General features: G+C 45.3%; 1 long non-coding RNA gene across 1 annotated transcript in view; it reads right to left on the bottom strand.

Moving 5' to 3' along the window:
* Nucleotides 1-2120: 2120 nt before the first annotated feature.
* LOC116865961 overlaps nucleotides 2121-23090 on the bottom strand; it is a 107263-nt gene continuing 86293 nt past the window's right edge. The window contains exon 3 of the long non-coding RNA XR_004382282.1: nucleotides 2121-2154. This is a non-coding gene — a long non-coding RNA (uncharacterized LOC116865961). The remainder of the gene's footprint in view (nucleotides 2155-23090) is intronic.

Below are 23090 nucleotides of genomic sequence, written 5' to 3'. Positions count from 1 at the left end.
CCCAGTAACTGATTATTCAGCTGCATCTCAGAAAGACTGAGGTTGGCGGGGATTGACAGCTATGGCTTCCTTTTGCTGCCTTCGGGGGTAGAAGCCAAGGAAGTGTGGGGCAAAGATGCAGCCTTCAGGGGCAGGAACAGAGATAGGAAGTCACCCAGCCCGGAAGCCCCATTGTTCAGGTATGGGGGGGGGTGCTTTTTTTCTAATCCAGGCTGAGATGGGCAGCGGCCTGAGGTAGAACCTGATAAGGCAAAGACAGGGACATGGATGCATGGGTGGGGAAGAAGGAAAATGAGTGCAGGCACTATGGACACATGGAATTTCTGTGGGCTTAATGATTTTTCAGTTCTGTGTGGGATGGATAATATGCATGTACCAGAGTCCAGGGTGTGCAAGAGTGTTTTTTTTAAAGATATTAATCCTTATCCACCATGTTTTTGTTCCACAACATGCTGACTTTCACTTATTTTAAAATATACTACTGAAAGAGCTCATGAAATTTCATACCACTGTTCCCCTCTATGCAATTTTCTTGTTACTTTTTGACAGATGAACAAATGTCTATGATAATTTTGAGTAATAACTTCCATCGGTTGTTTTTCATGAGCATAATACGCAAACATTTGTAGGCTGGATGGGAACAGTTAGAGGCTGTCTAGGGCAGGGATTTTAACTTGATGTGGATGAGTCTTATGCGGAGGGGAGAAAAATGGCAAAGTACACATCAGATTTTCCCAGGAGAAAATTCATGCACACACTTAAAAATATTTTAAAATCATCTTGCTGCTTAGATTGAATGTTGTTCAAACAGTTTAACCCATTTTGGAATTTCAAGGGATTGAACTGTTGCTTACTGAAAAGGGAGCTATGCTGACTTAGTAACAACCTCTCATTTAGAGACTGGGAAACGGGGGGTGCCTGGGTGGCTCAGTGGGTTAAAGCCTCTGCTTTCGGCTCAGGTCATGATCCCAGGGTCCTGGGATCGAGCCCCACATCGGGCTCTCTGCTCCGCAGGGAGCCTGCTTCCTCCTCTCTCTCTGCCTGCCTCTCTGCCTAGTTTCTCTCTATCAAATAAATAAAATATTAAAAAAAAATAGAGACTGGGAAACTGATCCCAGAGTGACTTGCAAAAAGCAATCCAGCCAGTGGAGCGGGCAGAACGGAGACTCAGAATCCCTTACTGTGATTCCAAACTCGACCCCTTTCTTGTGATGTTCTTGGATTTGGTGGCCAGAAGTATTCTGTTTTGGTATTTGTCCCAATTAGCTCTCTGCTAAAGAGAAGAAAAAGGGGATCCTCTGAGTGACAGTTGATATGCTACTAGATAGAGTAAGTATTCACAGGTGTCAATAGAGCTAATCATTGTGCTAAGCATTTTATATGATCATCTCCCTCAAAACTCATTAACAATACTGTAAGTTGGGTACTGCAAATACCCCCATTTTGCAGGTGAGAGAGAGAGGCTCAGTATTTTGCACAAAGTCACACAGTTAACAAATGGCTAACTCTGCCTGATACTCATGACAACTGAATGTGGAAGCCATACTCCTAATTGCTGGAACACAGGAATATTTAAGATCATAGTTGTTGGGTTCTGAATGTGGGCTCCAGCTTGAGTAGAGTTTGGGTAGAATTTGACCTTTATTCCTTCTCAGTGTCTGATGCCAGCATGGCTGCCTCATCATGCAGTGAGCTGCACGTCACAGAAGGGAATCAAGTAGGTATAGAATGCCCCTGAGAGGAGCACCTGGGGGGCTTAGTCAGTTAAGCAGCTGACCCTTGGTTTCAGCTCAGGTCATGATCTCAGAGTCCCGGGTCAATCCCGACTTTGGGCTCTACACTCAGTGGAGAGTCTGCTTGAGGATTCTCTCTCTCCTTCTCCCTCTGCCCCTGCCCTGCTCTCTCTCTCCCTCTCTAATAAATAAACAAATCTTAAATTAAAAAAAAAATGTCCACTGAGAAAAGATGTCTCTGATCCAGGTTGAAACCACTGACCTGTGTTTTCCAGTACTGGGTGTCTATGATGCTCATGACTTGCTTCTTAGCTTCTAACCCATCAGTCTTGGCTCTCCCACTCACACCTCTCTGATCATGGTGCCTGTCTGGCATCTTTCCACAAGCATTTCTGTTGCGTAACTAATTGGCTATAAGGCACTTTTACCATAAAAGATAAAAATCATGAAAAGTAAAAGAAGGACATTGATTTAAAAGGGCATCATTAAACATGAAAAATGAAGAACAAAATGAAAGACTATTGCAAAATGCAAAATACCTGAATACATTCCAAATGTATTCCAAATGAATACATGTATAGTGTATATTCATGGCCACGCTGCAAGTAACTGATTTTATTTTGGGGACCGTACCTAAGCATTTGTCTTCAAAGTCTTTCATTCATGGTCTACATTTGGTGGGGGGCTGCTTGTGGATTCACCTTCTCCGTCGGCATTCAGTCTTTTTTTTTTCCCCCAGAGGGAGAGCACAAGTAGGGGGAGCAGCAGGCTCCCTGCAGAGCAAGGAGCCCGATGTGGAACTCCATCCCATGACTCCGGGATCATGACCTGAGTCGAAGGCAGACGTCCTACCGACTGAGCCACCCAGTCAGTGGCTAGGTGGTAGGATACCACTTTTTCTTTTTTTGCTAAAATTTCTTCCTTCATTAAGCGAGGTATCAGTTCCCAGATACTATGCTGTACATTTGTAACTGAGCTTTGTGTTGTGCTGTGGAAACCTCTACACTGTCATCTGTTCTTGGCATCCCGTCCACCAAGAGATCTTTGGAAGTTCTACAAGAGATGTGGATTCAACACTGCACCACTGTGTGGACCATTATGAGGGCTGAGATTTATAATAATATAAAATGAAAAAATACTGCCAAAGGAGAAATGAAACTAAACTGTCAACCAGTTTTTTAAAAAAATTTTATAGCAAAATTGCCTTATGGCCAAGTTGTTATGGGGCAAAAGTACTATGGCAAAGATGGTTATGGCAAAGCTCTCCAGAACCATTTTGGTGTCACCGAGGTGTTTATGTCTTAACCATATTGCTAAGTTGCCTTCATAGGGTATGTGAATTCTGGAGAGGAAGATTTCTGAGAGGGCAGCGATGCCTTTTCTCAGCCCAGTGAATCAGGCAATAAACAGCATTGAAAGTGTAAGACTTTTGCCTGGGTCCTAGCTGGTATGACAATATGATGCAAGTTTGCTGTAGAATGCTAAAACCATACAAAAGTGATGACTCTTGGCGTGGAAGCTGCTGGCCACACAAACACCTAACAGCATGTTGGGCACACAGATTATTTGAACAGGAAAGGACTCAGCTATCAAATAAAAGTCACCTTCCTTTGACCTATAAGAAAAAACCAGAGAGCAAGTAAATTGCTTCCATGTCTCACAGCATGTTGGTGGTAAACTCAGCACCGAAATTTCAACTGGGATGTTTCTGAGATCTTCCTGAAGGCTCCTTCTATCCATCTAACCAACCATCCGGCAAACTTATATTAAAGGTCTTCTTTGCTGTTGTCTACACAAGATGGAGGAGTTTGAAAGATGAGGACTCCCCATTCCCTGTGTTGGGAGCTCACGGCGCATCAGGGAAGGAAATGTGTATCCAACAGTTACATAATTTGAAAAGAACTGCAGTAAGACGTATAGATTCTATAGAAACAGAAGAAGATGAACGTTCTAGGGAAAGCCATCCCAGGAGTTCTGTCTGAAGTCAACTTTGTGGGATGAGTAACAGTGCATTAGACAAGATGGCACAGATATGTGAGAGGCTATGTGGAGATGAGACCTAGAGCCCTTACCTCCCATGGGTGCTAAAAACAGAAGTGGAAACAGCTTTAAAAAGTAGAAACAATGGCTACCTCAAAAAATATTTGGGATGTGGGAAACCTCCTACCAGAGGGATCCATGGAAAGGGGGTCGGCCTGGAATAACTGTCTTTAAAACAACCTCAAATATCTAAGGACCCATCTATTGAACTTTCCCTAACTCACTTCACATTAATGTGATCTTCAAAGATGGCTGTTGGCATCGAGAAGAAAGAAGGGCCCCTCCCTCTTGATCGTGCTCACTCTCCCTCCCGCCACCTCTCGAAATAAATAATATCTTGAAAAAAAGAAGAAAGTGGGGGAAGACCAGGGAAGCAGAGCATTTTTTTTTCAACCATATTCTTCTGTGGAGGCAGCTCATGGTTATGGTTAAAGCCATATATAATTTAGTGACACCAAGAGACACCATAATCTGAGAGAGACAGTGGGGAAGCCAAGACTTGCCTCAAAAGCCAAGAGGCAAGCAAGCTATGGAAAGCAAATCTCATGAACCGTTGTTGTTGCTTCCATAGGTGGGCAATATTAGTAACTTCCCCTGACCATCTAAGCGTTCTTTTGGCTGGGCCCACCCTTCTATATGCAAAGGGCTCATTTCAAGGGGGTCCAAGGATTGCCATGAGTGAAAAATATGTTCCATGTGGTTAGGGTGGTAACAGGATGGATATCTCACTGCCCACTCCGAGAAGGCCCATATCCCTCAAGGAACTGACAAAGCTAAATGGTTTCACCATCAAAGCTGTGGCATGGTGCCAAGGAAGCCAAAATGAGGAGTTTACAGTTCCAAAAGGGGTCACATGTCTCTCTGAGGAGAGAGTGACTGGATTTTCTTTCTCTTTAGCATGTCTCTGCCTAGACATGCTTCATTTTTTTTTTTCCAAAAGATTTGCTTCAGGTCAGCCAGAGAGAGGAGTTTTGCTTAACTCAAGATTTGGCACAGACAGCTGGAGTGGAATAAATTTTGAAAGATCCAAAATGTGGGGTCTGGAATGACTAGCCAAAGTTATTCAACCTTTTTTTTTCCACATAAAGTCAGTGACTACTGAAAAGGTATTAGTAAGTCTACACTGCCTATAATTATTCGACACATATGAGGAGCCACACAGCTCCCATTTTGTATACATATACACTGTGATGGTTAACTTCGTGTGTCAAAGTCGACCAGGCCATGGTGACTAGATATTTGGTCCAACATTATTCTGGATGTTTCTGTGAAGGAGTCTGTTGGATAAATTGGCAGTTTATGTTGGTAGACTTTGAGTAAGGCAGATTACTGCCATGATGCCGGTGGGCCTCATCCAATCAGGTAAAAGCTTCAATAGTACAGAGACTAACCTCCCCCACACAAGAAGGAATCCCACCAGCTGGCTGCCTTTGAATTGGAAGTGCAGCTCTTTCTGGGTCTTCAGCTGGCCAGCCTACTCTAGATTTTGGATGCACCAAGCATCTACAATTGCATGAGCCAATTCCTTCAAATAAATTTCCCTTTGAACAATCAATCGATCAATAGATGATAGATAGATAGACAGACAGACACACATCCTGTTGGTTCTGTCCTCTGGAGAACTCACACACACACACACACACACACACACACACACACAAGCATACTCACACCAAGGACCTACTGTATACATCAGGCTGTATGCCAGTTTATTTATATTCATTTAATCCTCCTAAGTACTTTATGTCGTAGCTATTATTACCTCCACTTTGCAGATGAGAGAACTGAGGCTCAGAAAGATCAGATAACTTGATCAAAGTCCGCAACTCATACGAGACAGAGCTGGAACTTGAACTCAAATCTATCTGACCGCGAGACTGTGCTCAGTTCCCAAAGTGATGACAAGTAACCGGGCAAAACACAACAAATTAAGTGGCAGAACATGTGAAGGGAGAAGACCCACAAGTGTGGAATCACCTCCCAATAACCATCACCAGTGAAATCATCCGCAATTGGAAGAGACAGGCTGCTGGAAGAGGCAGGGCCGCCCTGGCAATGGGAAGCACACTCCAGATCCCTCTCGCTCTGTGTCTCTGCCCGTTCCCCACACCACTGTGATGTGATGGGTTTTTGCTGATTCTGGACGTGCCCTGGACATTCGTGGTGGCCCAAAAGAATGACAATTAGGTTTCACATTAGCTTCCCTCACGACTTCATCACTATTTTTCTCCGTTGAAGTATTTTAGAAAATTGCCCCAGACAGATTTCTGGAATACATAGGACCTGGACATATTTTTAAATGAAGGACATTCCACTGAGAGCAAGCCTAAATATTGCTCTCATCCGAGGAAGTATGTTCTTGGGGTAATACGGATGGGTACTGGAAGCTGAAGCCCAGCTCTGTGATTATAATCTGGGTGGACATGGATAGAGGGCAGGTCCCCAAGTTTCTCCCTGGATTCCCAATGTCTGGCTTAGTTAATCATCCTGGAAGAGGATGATTAGACAGTCCCACTTCCTCTCCTCTTTCTCTCCCTGGCCACATGCTTAACTTTCCCTCGACACACAGTGCTACCAGCATGTCTGGGAAGCCTTTACCCATCTTCAACTGGAAGTGAAGCTTGACCATTCCTCGGCTTAGAAATAACCAACTCAGAGTGCCCAAGGATGAAGCCCCTGGGGACACCTTTGTACCTAGAGACAAAAATTTGATTATTTCGGCATTCACATGACCCCTCCCCTGTTCTCCATGAGTTTAGATAATCCTGTGTTGACCAAATGACCGTCCCTCTTGCTCCTCAGAGTGTGAACATTTATTTCCAGCATCCCCCAGATTTCCCACTGATGTGTTTGCATCCTATACGTGTCTCAGTGCTCTCCAGCTTTGATTCTGTTTTGTTTTTATTTCTCCCTTTGTATAGTCTTTAAGTAGTCCCTGATGGTGTGTATGTGTGATTTCATATCACGAGAATGGTGTGGCCATGGCAATGAGGCATTAGGGTGTTTCATAAATCAACCACAGTTTAGGGAAACGATGACAAGGCTGATTTATAGGCTATTTCAGCTCTGATTTCCATATAGCTTTTCTCTGATTCACGATTATTCCTTGGAGGAGTAGAAAGTAAAAGAAAGTACAGTGTGGGTGGTAGGTTCCCTCCCCAGAAATTCACGATAGTCATCATCTCCATATAGGAAAGCAGATATTTATTCTTTCCAATGGATGAATGTTGTCCATGGCAACTGGGAAACTCTCAGAGCTGGAAGAAGTGAGCCAACGAAAATTCATTTTCTCTTAACCTGGGTAAAGCAAGACTAATTTTACATATTGGTCAAGAGAATTAGAAAATTACCAATAATTTATGACATAACAAACCCCAAGAATGTAACTTAAGTATCAATATATAACTTGAATACATAAATGTCAATGATCAACTTTTGTTTAAGTGTAAGCAGAAAATGTGATTGATTTTACCAAAATGCACTTTTTTTTTTTTTACACACATATGACTTTTGTCCTAAGCTAGAGTGAACTATTGAACTTATTTTTCAAATTAGGGCTTTTTTCAAGTGAAGAGGGGGTGTTTCTACTTATTCTAGTCAACAGAGGCCGTCTCTGCCAAACTGGAGCCTGCGGTGAGCCTTATCACAGATCATGGTCATCATTGTGTCCTCTGCCTCGTCCCTACGCCCTTAAAGAGCATGGATCAAGATGTCTGGGTTGTCTTGATTGACAGCATGTTTTGTTCTCTGCTAGCGACAAAAAATATGTTTGCAGTGAATGACTGACACCCTGAGGTTGGAAATAAATTCACCCAGGTGCCTGGCATGGGTAAACACTGAACAAATTAGACTAATAACTGTTTTTTAAATAAAAATGTGAATATCCTCTACCATGGTGGAGATGGCCAGCATCTTTTGCAGATGCTCAAAAATCAGTGGTTTTGGGGGGCACTTTAAGATTATTTTATTATTTTTTTCCTCACTGTGCCTCTTTTTGTATTTTCCACATGTAATATTATGGAGAGCCCCAATATATAAAAGAGATAAAAGCAAGTACGTGTGGTTTGGAGAAATGCGCCTCGGCATTTGCATACTCCTCGAGTCCAGCTTCAGATCCAGAGACTCTGCTTGAGCCAAGTCAAGCTCTGCAAGTCTAAATAAACCCTGATTAAAATGTTAAAAAACCAACTAAACACGATTTGCAGAAAGAATCCCAGTATCTGAGGCAAGTTCAGAGGGGCATTAAAGGAGAACCAAGAAGAAATAACTGGCATTTGTTGGGCTTTTGGTTTTCTTTAAAGTCCAATGCATATGACACAGCAAGTTAAATAGGGACAGAATAGAATTGAAAACAAAAATGACCACAGCCATGTGCCACATTTGTCTTCAGGTTCTTTCAGATCTAAAAACATTCAGCAGAAAACAGACTTCTTGAATGAGCTCCATTATACTTTTCTGAGACTTGTCCTTCTGTCTGTCCTGCCAAGTCCTTGCTTTGACTCTGTAGGCCATGTTGAGAGTTCTCTGCAGTAGTGGCTTCTACTTCAGAGTGATCCTGGAAGATTCCTCCGGATACTCTGTCAGGCACTGTGAAAGCTGGAGATCAGACAGGGACTCACTGACTCAATCTAGGAGAAGCCTCCTGTCCACATTTCACAGAGCCAGAGTTGTCTGCAGCGGGACTACAACAGGGCCGCACCCAGAAACGGGCCAGGCCCAGGGCTCTGGGAAGTGGTTGGCCAACAGCTAGGCCATGTGGGGGCTTCTGACCCATCCCACATACTCCCTTCTGTCTTGATGGATCTTAGAACATCACTATTACTACGAAACAAATCACCACAAACTTAGAGCCTTAAAGCAACGTGTATTTATTATCTCATAGTTTCTACATAGTTTTTATCAGGAGTCTAGGTACAGCTGAGCTGGGCTCTCTACGTCAAGATCTCTCACAAGGCACCTGCAATCAAGTTGCCAGCCAGGGCTAGGATCTCATCTCAAAGTTCAACTGGAAAAGCATTGGCTTTTAAATTCATGTGGTTGTTGGCAGAATTTAGTTTTGAAAGATTGTTAGACTGATGCCTTTAGTTTTATCTGGCTGTTGGCAAGAGGTCATCCTGAGGGTCTTGCCATATGGCCTCACTGTTAGGGTTACTCACAACATGGCATCTTGCTTCATTGGAGTGAGAAAGAAAGTCAGAGAAAGAAAATGCAAGACAGAAATTGCAATCTTTTATAATAGAACCTGAACTTGAAAGTGAATATCACCACCTTAGCCATATTGTGTTGGTTGGAAGCAAGTGCCGGGTCCTGCCCACATTCAATAGGAGAGTATTACACAAGGATGTGAGTACCAGGAGGTGGGGATCATTGGGGCCATCTATGAGTCCACTTACCACAATCATAGTTTGCTGTTAGGGATGTGTTGCAAGCAGAGGGAAAACTAGAGGGCAAAGAATTCCCAACCAAGGCATTCAATCCCATATCTCTAAACTACTCTCTAGTATCCTCATACACCATTTTTCTTGCATAAGCCTTTTCCGTCATCTGAAAACACACCAAGCCTACAAAGCCTTAGGTCTTTTGTGCCTGCCCTTCTCACTACCTAAAAAGCTCTTCTCTGAGCTCTAGCTAGACCCCTGTTCAAATATCACCTCGTCTCAAAGACTTAATTTTAATACCTTTGAATACTTATTTATTGAGCTCCTACTATGTGTTAGGCATTATATGGGACTCCCTCCACCGAAAGAAAGAAAAAGAAAACAGAAAACCAGCATCTGTGACCTCAAGGAATTCCCTATTCAGTGAAAGAGACAAGTAAGAATAACTAGCTCTCGGCACACCCCGTTGTAGTTTGCTGTGGTGAAGTTAGGGAGAGGCGCAGAAGTAGTAAACCAGGGAGTGCGACTTGGTTGGCAGAAACCCGCTAATCTGTCCAGTCGTTGAAACCAAACTCAGCTTGGCACAAAAACCTTTCACAGCTGATACCTTTTCATCCCTCTTTCTTCTCAATATAATGCAGTCACAAAGAGAAGAAAGAGACAGGTATGGTGCCCATGCTGTGTGTCCCTCCTTCCTTCCATGTGCTGTTCCGTCTCTGGAAAACATTCCTTCTTGCTGTTGAACTTATAGGCATCCTTAAAAGAGTCAAATCCAGTGCTACCCAGGTCCTGGTCTGTTTAGGCTACTAAAGCAAAATGCCAGCGAATGGGTGGCCTACACGACAAACATTTATTTTTCATTCCTCTAGAGGCTGAAAGTCTGAGGTCAAGGTGGCAGCAGATTTGGTTCTTGGTGAAGGTCCTCTTCCTGGCTTGCAGATGGCTACCTTCTCACCCCGTATGTCCTCATATGATGACAAGAGAAAGCTCCCTCTTCTTAGAAGGGCACTAATCCTATCACAAGAGTCCTAGCCTCATGAGCTCATCTGTACCTAATTATCTCCAAAGGCTTCACCTCCCAATACCATCCCATTGGGGTAGGGATCCAATATATGAAGTTGGGGGAGGGGGTACAGACATTCAGCCTATAAAATTCAGTCTATAACAACATCTTTTAAGAAGCCTTCCCCAAATGCCTAGAAACTCAAGCAGATCCACGTGCCATGTGTCTGACCTTTTGTTACCTAACTTGGATGCCATGCGTAGCACATATTATCATGGTGAATGTGACTCTCTTATCAAACTGTGAGCACCCTGGTGTCACACTGTACACCTTTACTGCTGTCTCCTCAGTGGGTAGGGGACAAGGTGGTCATGCAGTGGTGGTCAGTTAACATTCGGAAGAGCACAGAAGGCAGGAGGGTGGCTCTCGTCTAACTTGGGCTAGTCCTCGCTCAGCTCCATCTTTCCTTTCTTTCTTTTTTTAAGATTTTATTTATTTATTTATTTGACAGACAGAGGGAGATCACAAGTAGGCGGAGTGGCAGGCAGAAGAAGAGGGAGAAGCAGGCTCCCCGCTGAGCAGAGAGCCCAATGTGGGGCTCAATCCCAGGACCCTGGCATCGTGACCTCAGCCAAAGACAGAGGCTTAACCCACTGAGCCACCCAGGCGCCCCTCCATCTTCCCTTTCAGCTCACGTGAACGCCAGCTTGACTTCAGGCTGCCTGAGTCCCAGCAGGAATGTTTGCAGTAACTGGACATCCCGTCGTTGGTGAGGTGTTCCAACATGTCCACCCAGAAATTAGAAACCTGAACACCCCTCACGTGTCACAGCATTTAGTATGTTATGGTTTTTGAACCACAGCCTGAATTGGATACATCTGTCTTCAAAAGAACTTGAATTCCAACATGAAAGTCCAGGAGGAAAAGAGTGTCCTCACATTTACAAGGCAGGTTCCCAAAGTGTGAATTTTTCTGTTTGGTTAAGATTGTTTCCTTACGGTTAGAACACCCAGGCTGATGCCCTCCTACTCTGTCATCGGTGTTTTAGGTTTTTTTTTTTTTTAAGATTTTATTTATTTATTTGACATAGAGAGACATAGTGAGAGAGGGAACATAAGCTGAGGACTGTTAGAGGGAGAAACAGGTTTCCCGCTGCCCAAGGAGCCTGATGCGGGGCTGGAGCCTGATGCGGGGCTCGATCCTAGGACACCGGGATCATGACCTGAGCCAAAGACAGACGCCCATCCGACTGAGCCACCCAGGTGCCCCCATCATCAGTGTTCTTAAAGGAAGTACTCCACTGCCCAGGTTCTCCATGAGCTTTAAAGTAAAAACTTGCATTATGATCATTTTTTATAGGCAATCTCCAAGGTGTTTCAGTGTAGGGAAGACTTGCCTTTTCGAAAGCTTTGAAATAACATGTAGTATGTTTTAGAAAGTCTCCATTATTCCTGTGTTTTGAACCTGGGCCCTAATATTGATAGTGATAATAAAGACAGGGATAATAATTGTTACCATTCGGAGCACAGACCACTTGCCAAGAACTGTACGGTAGGTGTTTTGTATACAGATGTTTATGCGGTCTTTTTGCAATTGTAGTTTCTGAAACTATCTGAGGTTGATACAACTAACATACTTGACAAATGAGAACATTTAGGCTCAAAGAAGTGTCTGGGGCCGACAGAGAAGATGTCAATTTTAGGGGAGCCCAGGTCCCAGCTGTTGGTTGCAAGCCACCTTCCAATTTCCTACCCCACTCCATCTTCTGACACATAATCCTTGGGGATAAAGTCTCTTGTTTCCGATGAGAAATGAAGTAAGCGCACGTGAAGCTAAAGAAGCAATGACTTACAATCACACTAAGATACAGGTGACCAAGAATTATGTCATTTTTGAAGATAGACTGCAGTAAAACGAGGTGGGAAGAAGGACAGATGTTGAAGCAGGGACCCTGGATGACTGAAGGGGAAGGTAGGCACCATCTCTTCCCCATTGAGCGGATGGCCCCCATGGTTCAGGTGTGTTGCCCTCGAGATTAGGGTGGATTGGTAATTGTTACCCTGTTAGAGCCTGGTCCTGTTACTCATTCCTTCATTCCTGCAGCAAGTATTGTGTCGGTCCATTGTCTAGGATTAGATAAAATGCCTAATTTAAACAAATACCCCTCAACATCTCATAGGGCAGTTCTTAAGAAAAGGAATGCTTCAGGAAGTCACCAACAACCCATTCTATTTCCATACACGTGTCTTAAAAATCTGTTCAAGAAAAAGAATGAACTCGAAAATCGGCATTTCACGATTTTGCAGGGCCTTGGGGGAAGCCCCTGTAGGCGTCTCAAACCCTCAGACCTCTTCTTCTTATGTCAGAGACCACGCGAGCCTGCCCCAGGCTCTCAGACCCCTCCAAAGCCATTGATAAAAGAATTGAAGGAGGCTTCAGTTCAACACTTGATGATTTGATTCTACTGACAGATCCCGCTCTGAAAATGAGGTTTCTGCACTGCCCTCTGCTATGAACCAGCACCCGTGGTCCAGCACTGTTCTGATAAAGACATGAGCCTCCCACCCCCAGGACTATTGCCATGTCTTTTCTTTTTCCATTTCTCCCTTTTGGCAGTGGCTCCTCCTACTTGTCATGCCTCTAGCAGGCTCAGTGCCTGCTGGGGTTTCTGGGAATTACCTCTTCTTGTGAGAACACACAGGGATATGGGATCCATCATCACATCCCATGCTTTCATTGAAAAAAAAAAAGAAAAAAGAGTGGACTTGTACTCTGGGCTCAGAGCTGCTTTGCATTTTTTCCTTGGAGCAAAAATTAAACTTTCTTCTTGAAGGGGTAAAGAAAAGCTTCCACTTAAATAAAAGGTTCTGAATGAGACTTCTAATAATAGCAAAATCCCAACGGCCAATGGATATTTGTTAGTACTGATCCAAAACCCACAGAACAAATACTCCATGACCATAAAACTTTAGACCATATAGATTCTCCTCATTAGGAAAGAAATTTGAAAAAAACAAATAAACCCAGACTATACAGACACTCATCCTCAATGCCACAGTTTCAATCAGTAATGTGGTCACCTGGAATAGAATGTCCAATATACAGATAGAAAGATAGAAAGATAGACAGATAGATAGATGAAGGAAGGAAGGCAGGAAGGAAGGAAATAAATAAATAAATAAATAAATAAATAAATAAATAAATAAATGGTGGTGGGTGGACAGATGGTTGGATGGATGGATGGATGGATTGGAGGATGGACGGATGGATGGGTGGCAGGTGGGTGGATGGATGGACGGATAGATAATTAGTGATTACTTTTGTCTGAATGAGCTGACATTTTCCCTCTCCATCACTACCAGTATTCTGAAGTCATCTTAAAAGGGGATCTGACATGACACATCGGCTAAATATCAGAAAAGAGATTTCAGTATGAGGAACTGTGTCATTCTCTCCAGGTGTAGTCACCAACCAGGACAGTAATATGGGAACCCGCAGAAAGATGCTACTCCCGTGGGACCGGTGCAGTCCTCACTAGGATGAGGGTGGACTCAGAACCCTGGTTGTCAGCAGTCTTCTCACTCCTCTTGACGCCTCCTGATCCTTCGAAGGGCTGAGGGTTCAGTTGGCTTTCCCTGCCTGAGAAATCCAAACCACGGGAAACTCGCAGAGCAGCAGTGAGGCCACCGGGGGGAATCCAGCTACCTGTGTCCTGAACGCTGAGCATGTCTGACTCCCTCCTGCCTAGCCCGCCAAACTCTCCAGAGGCTGGCCAAGGCCCATTTGGAGTGAAGAGAGACAGAGTCACTGGGAGGGGGGAGGAGGTGCTGACAGTGAGTTATAGCTTGCCGACACAGTCAAAGCGGCAGCTAAGGAAAAAAACCTGAGAGGCAGGCCTTAGGGAGGTGAGGATGATGCAGAAATAGGCCAGGGAGGGCAGGGCGGGAATGCGGAGGGTGTTTTGCGTTAGATTAATAGAGGTGAAATGGAAAACATAAAGCGATACACGCGGGTCACGGTTGCAAAAAGGTTGGCCCACTCATAAGCCTCCCACCAAGATGACATGTGAGCTTTCTTTGTAAGGAACTCAGGGGGCAGCTTGGGCCAAGCGGGCTCCCATTTGTGCAACTTTGCTCAAAATATGTCAGTCATGCCCAGGCCGGCCTCCACCCTGGTACCATTCTTGCAGAGACACGAGCACCCAGAGTTCATCTTCCTCTTTCAGATGATCCATGACAAGAATGCAATCACATGCCACTTCAAATTATAAACAAAGACAAGACTTTTTAAGCACCTATCACGTGCCAAACATTTTCACCGTGTGAGGCAGACAATCCTATCCCCATTTCACATATGGGAAGATTAAGGCTCACAGGTAAGTCACTTGCTCTAGGTTTCATAATGAAGCAGAAGCAGATCAAGATTTTAACAGCAGCAGCCCCAGCCATACCAAGTTCCAAAGACTGTGTTCTTTCCATCCTAGTCTCTCCCTGAATTAAAAGCAGGAAGGGGCTGAGAATAAGGGAGGAGAAGAAAGTGCCATGTGGTGGTTTCTAAACTCCTAGTGCTTCATAGTTTTTGACACAAAATAACAATGGGTCATACTATTTGAAGACAATTTTGTGGGGCCTCTGGGGGGCTCAGTTGGTCTGGCTCTTGATTTTGGCTCAGGTCATGATCTCAGCGTCCTAGGACTGAGCCCCACATCGAGCTCCGTGTTCAATAGAGAGTCTGCTGGAGGATTCTCTCCCTCTTCTTCTGCCCCTCTCCCCACTTGTACTCTCTCTCTCTCTCAAATAAATAAATCTTAAAAAAAGAAGAAGAAGAAAAAGAAGACTATTTCGCACGAGTCTTACACATTCCCGCACATCTTGTAAACAGACACTGACTGCCTTTGTTAGGTACCATCTTTTGAAGGATATGTAGCAAACAGCCTTGGAAAACAGATAGTGTCTTCTTCTGGAGCAGTGGGCAGGCATGCTTACCGGCCAACTTGCAGACTCACGTTCCCTAAGCTGATGGTTCCTCTTCTGTGACACACCCTAGAGCTTGTGATGTCGCCCCTGGCCCTCTTGGCATTGCCTTGTGGGAGCTGGCACAAAGGAAGCTGATAGAAACACGAGGTTTATGCTGTCGCTGTGCCTGGGGTAATAGAGTTCTTTATTGCTGACCCCTGGGTCTCCTGTCTCCAGCCAACATCCATGAATCCTTGGCAGACTCACTTGTTAGCTTGCACGTAGGGTAACAGCTCAGACCCTACAGCACTGGATACTTCCCCGGGGAAGCAGGGAGGGGACAGAGAAATCCAGACACAGATCCTGTCTACTGGCACCAAAACAAGGTCCAGATGCCGTTGTGTGGCATATCAGAAAGGGTTCGGCTATCTAGTACACCCTGAGGTGATGCAACCTTGCAAGACTCTTGGATGGGGACAAGCCACTGCACCAGGCCCCAGAGCCTGAACGAACACTCTTCTCCCCTGGGCTGCCGTCCGTCTACAGCACACTATGGGCACTGGAGGAACGGCTTAAGAATGGCCCACACTTCTGAGAGCTTGAGGTATATGATTTCATCTCATTTCACAGTAACTCCAGAGTAGGAATTATAGCTCTCAGGAAGGTCACTGACTCGTGTGGTTCCCAAAGCTCCTGCCCAAACCTCTCCAAACCCAGACATGCCATTAGTATGCTAGAAGACTCTTTCTCTGCCACCAGCGAATTCATTATTCTTGAAACACATCCCTTTCCATTCCTTAAAAAAAAATTCTTTAGACAAAGAACAACATGCTAGTAAGAAGAGGCAATTGCCATTTGGGGTGGGAAAAAAAAAACCCCTGTTTAGTTAATGAAGAACACTTGTTCAAGCAAAGCAGCTCTCTGGGGCAAATGAAACTATTTTTTTTTTCCTTAATTATCTGAAGTCCATGTTAGGGTAATCCAAACCTCCCCACAGAGAGGATGCAGTCTGTATAACCCCATTCCATATTTTTCCCTTTTTCCAACTGCAGGACATATGAGGACCTGGGAGTGACCCTTCTGGAGCAAAGGAAGACAGGACTCCAATAAGCAGAAACCGAGTGCCTTGTATGGGGCCAAGAGATATAAGTGAGCCCTCAGTTCACGCTATAGTCAGGACTGAGGTCAAGGGGCAATTGTAGGCCTGCCCCCAGTGTGCCAACTGTCCTCAAGGTGTCCTGCCTTCTGACAAAGCCCACTTTGAGAAGCACGATGCAGCCCTTTTGGAAGAGTGGAGGGAGCACTCGGGCACTGTGGTCAACAAGGTGGGCTCCCTCTGGGATGGTCACCAGCTGAGGGACGCAAGAGAAGCCCTTCAACCCCCCTCGGAGACGCTCAAGTCCCAAGCAGGGGCTCTCTGCCTGAACGCACTGGGATCAGTTGGGAGAACCGCTGCAAATAACAAGCTACTGTATTCGTCTCCTAGGGCCGTCCTGACAAACAGTGACAAAATGGCAGGGGAGAAACCACAGACATTGGTTCTCATGGTTCCAGGGGCTGGGAACCCAAAATCGAGGAGCCAGCAGGCTTCAGGTGATGGCTGGCCATCTTGGGCCTTCCTTGACCAGCTGCTCCATAACCCTGACCCGTCTCTACCATCACACGTTTGTCTTCTGTCTGTGTGTGTGTCTACACATGGCCTTCTCCTCCCTGCATGTCTGTGTGCCTTCTCCTCTTCTCAGGACGTAGATGCTATTGGATCAGCCACCCCTCCCCACTCCACTGGGACCTCATCGTAACTCACGTCCTAATTGCACCTGCAAAGACTGTATTTCCAAATCAGGTTACGTTCACAGGTACTAGGGGTGACGGCTGCCATGTATGCTTTTCGGAGACACAGTTCAGTGCGCCTAGTTCTGAATGATAAAGTGCCTGTTTGAGAGCTACAGAGTTACCCTGCATCTATTACAGTAGGACAAAAAGAGAATAATGTCATTTTCATGCATTTATACTCTCTTGTTTTCTCCTAACAGGCATGCTGGCCTCTTTTGACTTTTCTCAACATGCCAAGTCTTTCAGCTTAAGGTCTTTGCTCCTTCAGCCTGAAACATGCTTCCCAGGGCCTGTGTGCGTGTGTGCGCGGCTTCTTCAGGATCTCTGCTCACATACCACCAGCTCCGTCAGGCTTTCCCGCAGACCTCCTTCATTGTCTCCCTGGCCAGTCCTTTCATCTCCTTGGTGACACTCAGCCTGTGTGCATCACACATACATCTTTCTGTTCAAGGACCGCCACCTCCCACTCACAGGTGTGTCCAGTGTACATGGCAGGAGGTATCGTCTGTTTTCTTATCCCGTACACACCAGCTCTGTTCGTGGAATGCAGCACAAAGTCAATAAACACCTGTGAGTCATTGAATGTATGAGGGAGAGGGTCAGAGAGAGTGGGGTGCGCTCACAGCCAGCGCCAGGAACGACTCCTGTCGGCCCCAGTTGGCGTGTGCCATCTCCTACCCATTATGCATCAGTATTTGGTCCTGGTTACGGAAGTGGTCTTTGGTGTTGGACAGCTGGGGTCGTGGCACTGCTCCTTCCCCGCAGCTCCTGTGGGACCCCTCCCCGTGTTCCTGAGCCTCTTTGAGTCTCTGTATAACATGGACTTGTGGTTTGGCTTCATGAGATTATCGTCTAAATTATTCCTTCAACGAATATTTCTTGACTATCTTGTTGGGGCACCAAGGGAAAACAGGATAAGGCCATTCAGACACAAGGTTTCTGGCAATGCTGACAGTGTTGGGCAAGCGGCATTTTGCTCAACTGAACACCTTAGAGGAAATGACAGAGAAAAGGAGGAGATTTGCCAGGTACAGAAGGACCAAATACCCCAGAATCCCTTCTCAGAAGACCAAAGGTGCCCCTCTCCATGGGCGCATAACCACAGCAGTCTCCCTCAGCAGCTGAAGGACAGTGAGAGTGCTAAGTGGGAAAGAGAATGTGAGGGACTATTAGCCTAGGAAAGCATTCTTGGTCATCATTCTGCCGGGGGCTCCTGGGGGTAGGAGGGCTGGCACTGCCATTCCAGAGGTGACAATCCTACCAGACAAGGGTAAGCGCCAGGAAGGTGACAGGGACAGGGACGTGCAGGAGAACATAGACTGCAGAATCAACATTGGATTCGAATCTAGTTTCCCCCCTGAACTATAGAGGATGGGACCAAGAACCATATTCATAGCACAGGTTCATTTGGGGGTGCCACAGAACACCCCCCCGTGTGCCACGGAACACTCCCCGTGTGCCACGGAACATTCCCCATGTACCAGAGCCTATACCGAACACCCGACATTATTTAGCATAATCTTCACACGGACTCCTTGAATCCGGCATTAATGTTCCCATTTTGCAGATGTAGAAAACGAACCCTGCCAGAAGAGTTAAATTTCCCAAGGACACAGCATTCCTCTGCCTGCATTCCTTCCCCTCCTGACACTCCATCCCCCTCTGTATCCAAGATTCCTGGGTGTGGTGTTTCTGAACCTTAAACAGGCCAGAGTTCTAATTGGGTTTTCAGGGTGTCAGTGTCTCCTCGGCCACATTCATTTCATCACTTTTTGTAGGGCACAGAGCCATCTGAGTTTCCTGGCACAGAGCGCCTCCTGCAACGACACTGCCCTCTGATAGGACTCCATTCTGTCCAAACCACATGCTGGAAATCGCATTTTGTCTTTGGGAATGAAAGAAGGGAGACCTCAAAGTCATGAAACTAGACCAGGGTTTCTCAAGGTCAGAGCTACAGACTCCTGGGGCTGGGTAATTCCTTCTGGTAGCTGCCATCCTGTGCATTGCAGGACACCGAACGCCTCTATCCACATGCCAGCAGCACCTCCTCCCCCAATTTGTGACAATGAGAAATGTCTGCAGATATTGCCACAGGTCCTCTGGGAGGGGGCTGGTAAAAATCACCCGATTGCAAAACAGCAAACTAGACAAATACGGCTTTGGGTTCTTAGTCTACAACTGTTGTGCCTTTGGGAAAAGTTGCACATTCTCCTTGAGCCTCCGCCTTCTCACAAAGAACGGAGACATTAATTCCTATCTTGCGGGTCACTGTCGGAACAGACGAGATCATGCGTGCAAAACACACTGTATGGGGGCCCTTGGCTGGTGAGTATGCAGCTTAGAGAGGACTTCTAAAAATAAGCACTTCTTTTTGCAAGATGTTTGATTAGCTCTCATAATGCCCACATTTGAGAATCTTGTTTCCCTTATCCCAGGCAAGATATTCTCTTTCAAACTCTTGCTGCCCATCCCATGCAATTTGCTTTAATATTTATGAATAATATCTATAAGGTATATTGTGCTCATGGTCTTTTTAAGTTTATTTTAAACCACGTTATTGATTGACATACAGAAAGCTGTACACATTTAATGCAGACAATTTGATGGGTTTGGAGATGCATGTATGCTCGTGAAACCATCAGGATCGTCTATACCATAAACACGCCCATCATCTCCTAAAAGTCTCCTTTTGATCTTTATGACAGTCATACAAGGAGGCGGGGTGGGGGGGCGCACCATTTTAAAAGGAAAGAATCAGATTTAGAGACATTAGGTAACTTACCCAGGATCCCACAGCTAAAAAGTAGGGTTCAGACTCTTCATCCTACACCCCAAGATATTTCCTAGTATCTTATCCTCCTCCTGCACATGTCCAACAGGCACTTCCTGAGCTCTGTACTGAGGACAGGGTCTCTTTCATTCAGAGTTTGCAAGGAAAAATAAGCAAGAAAAAATAAGAGTTTGCAATGAAAAATTAAGTGGGATGAATGAAGTTTACATTGGGGGAAGAACAAAGGGTTACGAGAGTACAGAGCAGGTGTATTTATCTCATCTGGAAGGTTCTAGAAAGCTTGCTAACAGAGAAGATACAAAGAGAATGATGAAGAATAATGTGGAGTTAACCCGATTGGAAGAGGGAAACAGTCCAGATAAAGCGAACATGGGTGCAATTTCCTAGCATCAAAGAGAACAGGAAGGAAGTAGTTCAAAGTGGGTGAAGTTTGGAGGGCAAAGGAAGGAGAAGTAAAGGATGAGAAGGGAGGTAGCGTGTGCCTTGTTGTGGTGTTCTGAGCTCTTCCTTTGGGTCAGGGGGCATCTTGGAATTTTGAACTCTCTTACGTCCTACCCTTCACATCGATCCCCTAAAATCTCTCTCCAGCAAAAAGACCTAAGGAAGAAAAATGAACAAGACTGTCACCCTTTATATGGGACCTGTGGCAAGCCATACACTGGCAGGTTCTTTCCAGAAGCCCATCTGGAAACAGACACACCAGCTTAGGAAACTAAGAAGAGGCAGGGTCACCAGTAGGCTGGTGGGAGGAAGATGGGCATGCCCATTTGGGAGGCTGGGCGACCCCAGTAGGGGGACTCTTGGCCCAGTTTTGTGAGTCTGGATCTCTGCTGACCTTGGGGGCCATCACTTCCTGAGAGGAAGTTTCTTCAATGGCACCCTCCAGCACTTGAGAGTTTCTCATCATGACCCGCAGCTCTTTCCCCCACATTTTAAAACATTTAAGATCTGTCAACACCATTTCAGTCTTGGGAAACCTAAGCTATCCGACTGGCTCTTATACAAAGTGCATTCCTATAACATGGCCCCTGAGTGGAAGGTAGGCCTGGGGGTTCTACCTCCTATCCTGCCCATCAAACATTGTGGGTGCTTGGCCAATGGCAGGGGACAGGAAAAGGAACTGTAATTCCTACAGTGGCATAAAAATGTCTAGTCTGCTCTCATTTTTCACAGATGATAAAAATACACAGGGTCCAAAATACCTGGGGATTAGTTTTTCCCACAGTATATTATGTTGCATTTGTTCTCACTTTGAAAAGAGCAGGGCAGGTTGGGAAAAGATTGCTCTAGGGAAGGAGACAGTGACATATCTGGAAGTGAGAGAGTGCCACGAAGTCACACATTATTCAAGTATAAGGTTTTAAAGTCATGACCTAAAAAACAAAATCCTAGGTAATAGAAAAGCACCCTTGAAAAATTCCCAAAAGACAAAGAAAATAGATGGGAGAGAAGAAGTAATGTTTTGTTACCAAGGAAGCTGAGGGCTTGGGGTTAATATGTTGCTGACTATTAGGGACAAGCGTGCTAGGGTGAAGGTGGGGGCAGGGAGAGAAAGTCAGAAGATTCTTCTAGATTGTTCTATGCTGCCCAACCAACCAAGCTTCAGGAAAGAAGACAGGAGTTTCCACTGCGTGTCTCCCAGTCTCCACTGATGAACACATAAAGTGTAAGCCTGTCTTAAAGAAAACAAAACAAAACAAAACAAAAGCCCAGAACTTTCTCCAACTAAAAACCCTAGAGAGTCAAGAAATGATTCCTTTGTTATCATGTAGAACAGGCTTTGAAGGGAGGTTGTGTCAGCTGACTCTGGGGTCTTGAAAATCGTCCTGACCCTCTCATCAGGAAACATACAGGAAGTTTTGCATTTAATTTTAAGTATTCGGGGCTCCCTTCAAGACCACCCACGGACCTTCCTCAAGAAAGAAAAGGTTTGTTCGGTAAATTAATTATGCATGGAAATTGTTCTTTGAAATAAGTAAAATTCCTGCCTCTAAACTTGTTTGAAATGGTTTTGTTTCTTATGGAAAAGTTCCCATTTTGATAGAATCACTAAGAAGGCTTACTGAATGATGCCAAAGAAGAGTCCCTTCTGGGATTTTCACTCTTTGTCAAGGTGTCACAATGAGTAAGTCCCCAGGAGAAGTTTCAGAGGAGCTGAAACACTTCTCCCTGGGTGAATCTGAGCGAGATATTTCCCCATCTCGAGTTGCAGTGTCTTCATCAGTAAAGCAAAAGGACCGTGCCCTCTAATTTCTAAAGCTCCTTCCAGCACATAAGAGAGCGAATGCTTACATCCCAGACCCTCCAGAAGTTCTGATAAGCCTTCCCCGGAGAGAAATCAATAGTTCAATGTTGACGTGTGCGTGTGAACGGAAGAGCAAGCTCTTTCTGCAGACAAAGCAAGAAGGAACAGAGGCTACGTTTCAATCAAGAGCTGAAAACAAAGCAGTGGTCTCATTTTCCCTTCAGCCTCTGCTGTGAGCCTTAAAAACTATTCTAAAGTTTAAAACATTCCTCAACAGCATCAACAGTGGTAGAAGATTAACCGTAATGAACTGCAAACGATCTCTTGCAAAGCACGCGAAGAGAAGGCAGGGGTGCGTCTCTGTTTTCCTCCTGGTTCCTCTGGTGACTTGACCACCCCTCCTATTGACTATGACTTTCCTTGTGGGATCAAACCAGGCCAAAACTGCAGAGGAAGGGAAGAGGAAAAGGCGAATCATCATCTGATGGTAATTATTACTAGCCAGGAACCGGGCAGACGTCATTTCATTCCTCACAGGAATTTATTTGAATGATGAGGAAACAGAAACCCAGCAGTGGTAAGAAATGTGCATCCCGTGACCCAAAGAGAGAGAACACCAGACACCAGAGCAGAGACGTGGGGCCCAGTTCTCCCCATTCCCAACCCTATGTATCTTTCACTCAACCGGGCTGCCTCCCTGGGAATCTGATGTGTGACCTCCACAAACACCTTTCAGAATGCAAAGGCAAAGAAGACCTAATGTTTAACCCAGGACCCAGATCTGCCAATGTCCAACACGACCCAAGAGCCATCGATGATGACCACAAGGATCACAGCAAGGGATGAGACCGCAGACTGTATTCCGGAGGGCATGGACGTCTCCTCCCAATGACAAAGCCCCACAGGGAAGATGAGGACTCTGGGCCAGAGTTTTCCATCAACCAGCTGTGCACCTTGAACAACCACTTACCATATCCAGACTCCTATGCCTTTGCCTGTAAAACACAGATGGATGGTACCTTTAGACCCCTTCTGCCTTGGGCCTTTGTGACAATCAAATAGAATAAGATAGGAAAAGACACCTTTGAAAGAACAAAGCAGGAGCTTTATGA

This window comes from Lontra canadensis, unplaced genomic scaffold (genome assembly GCF_010015895.1).
Source record: "Lontra canadensis isolate GAN:19392208 unplaced genomic scaffold, GSC_riverotter_1.0 scaffold8, whole genome shotgun sequence".
NCBI classification, from domain to species: domain Eukaryota; kingdom Metazoa; phylum Chordata; class Mammalia; order Carnivora; family Mustelidae; genus Lontra; species Lontra canadensis.
Note: the sequence above shows the minus strand (reverse complement) of the source record. Positions and strands in the feature narration are given on the sequence as shown.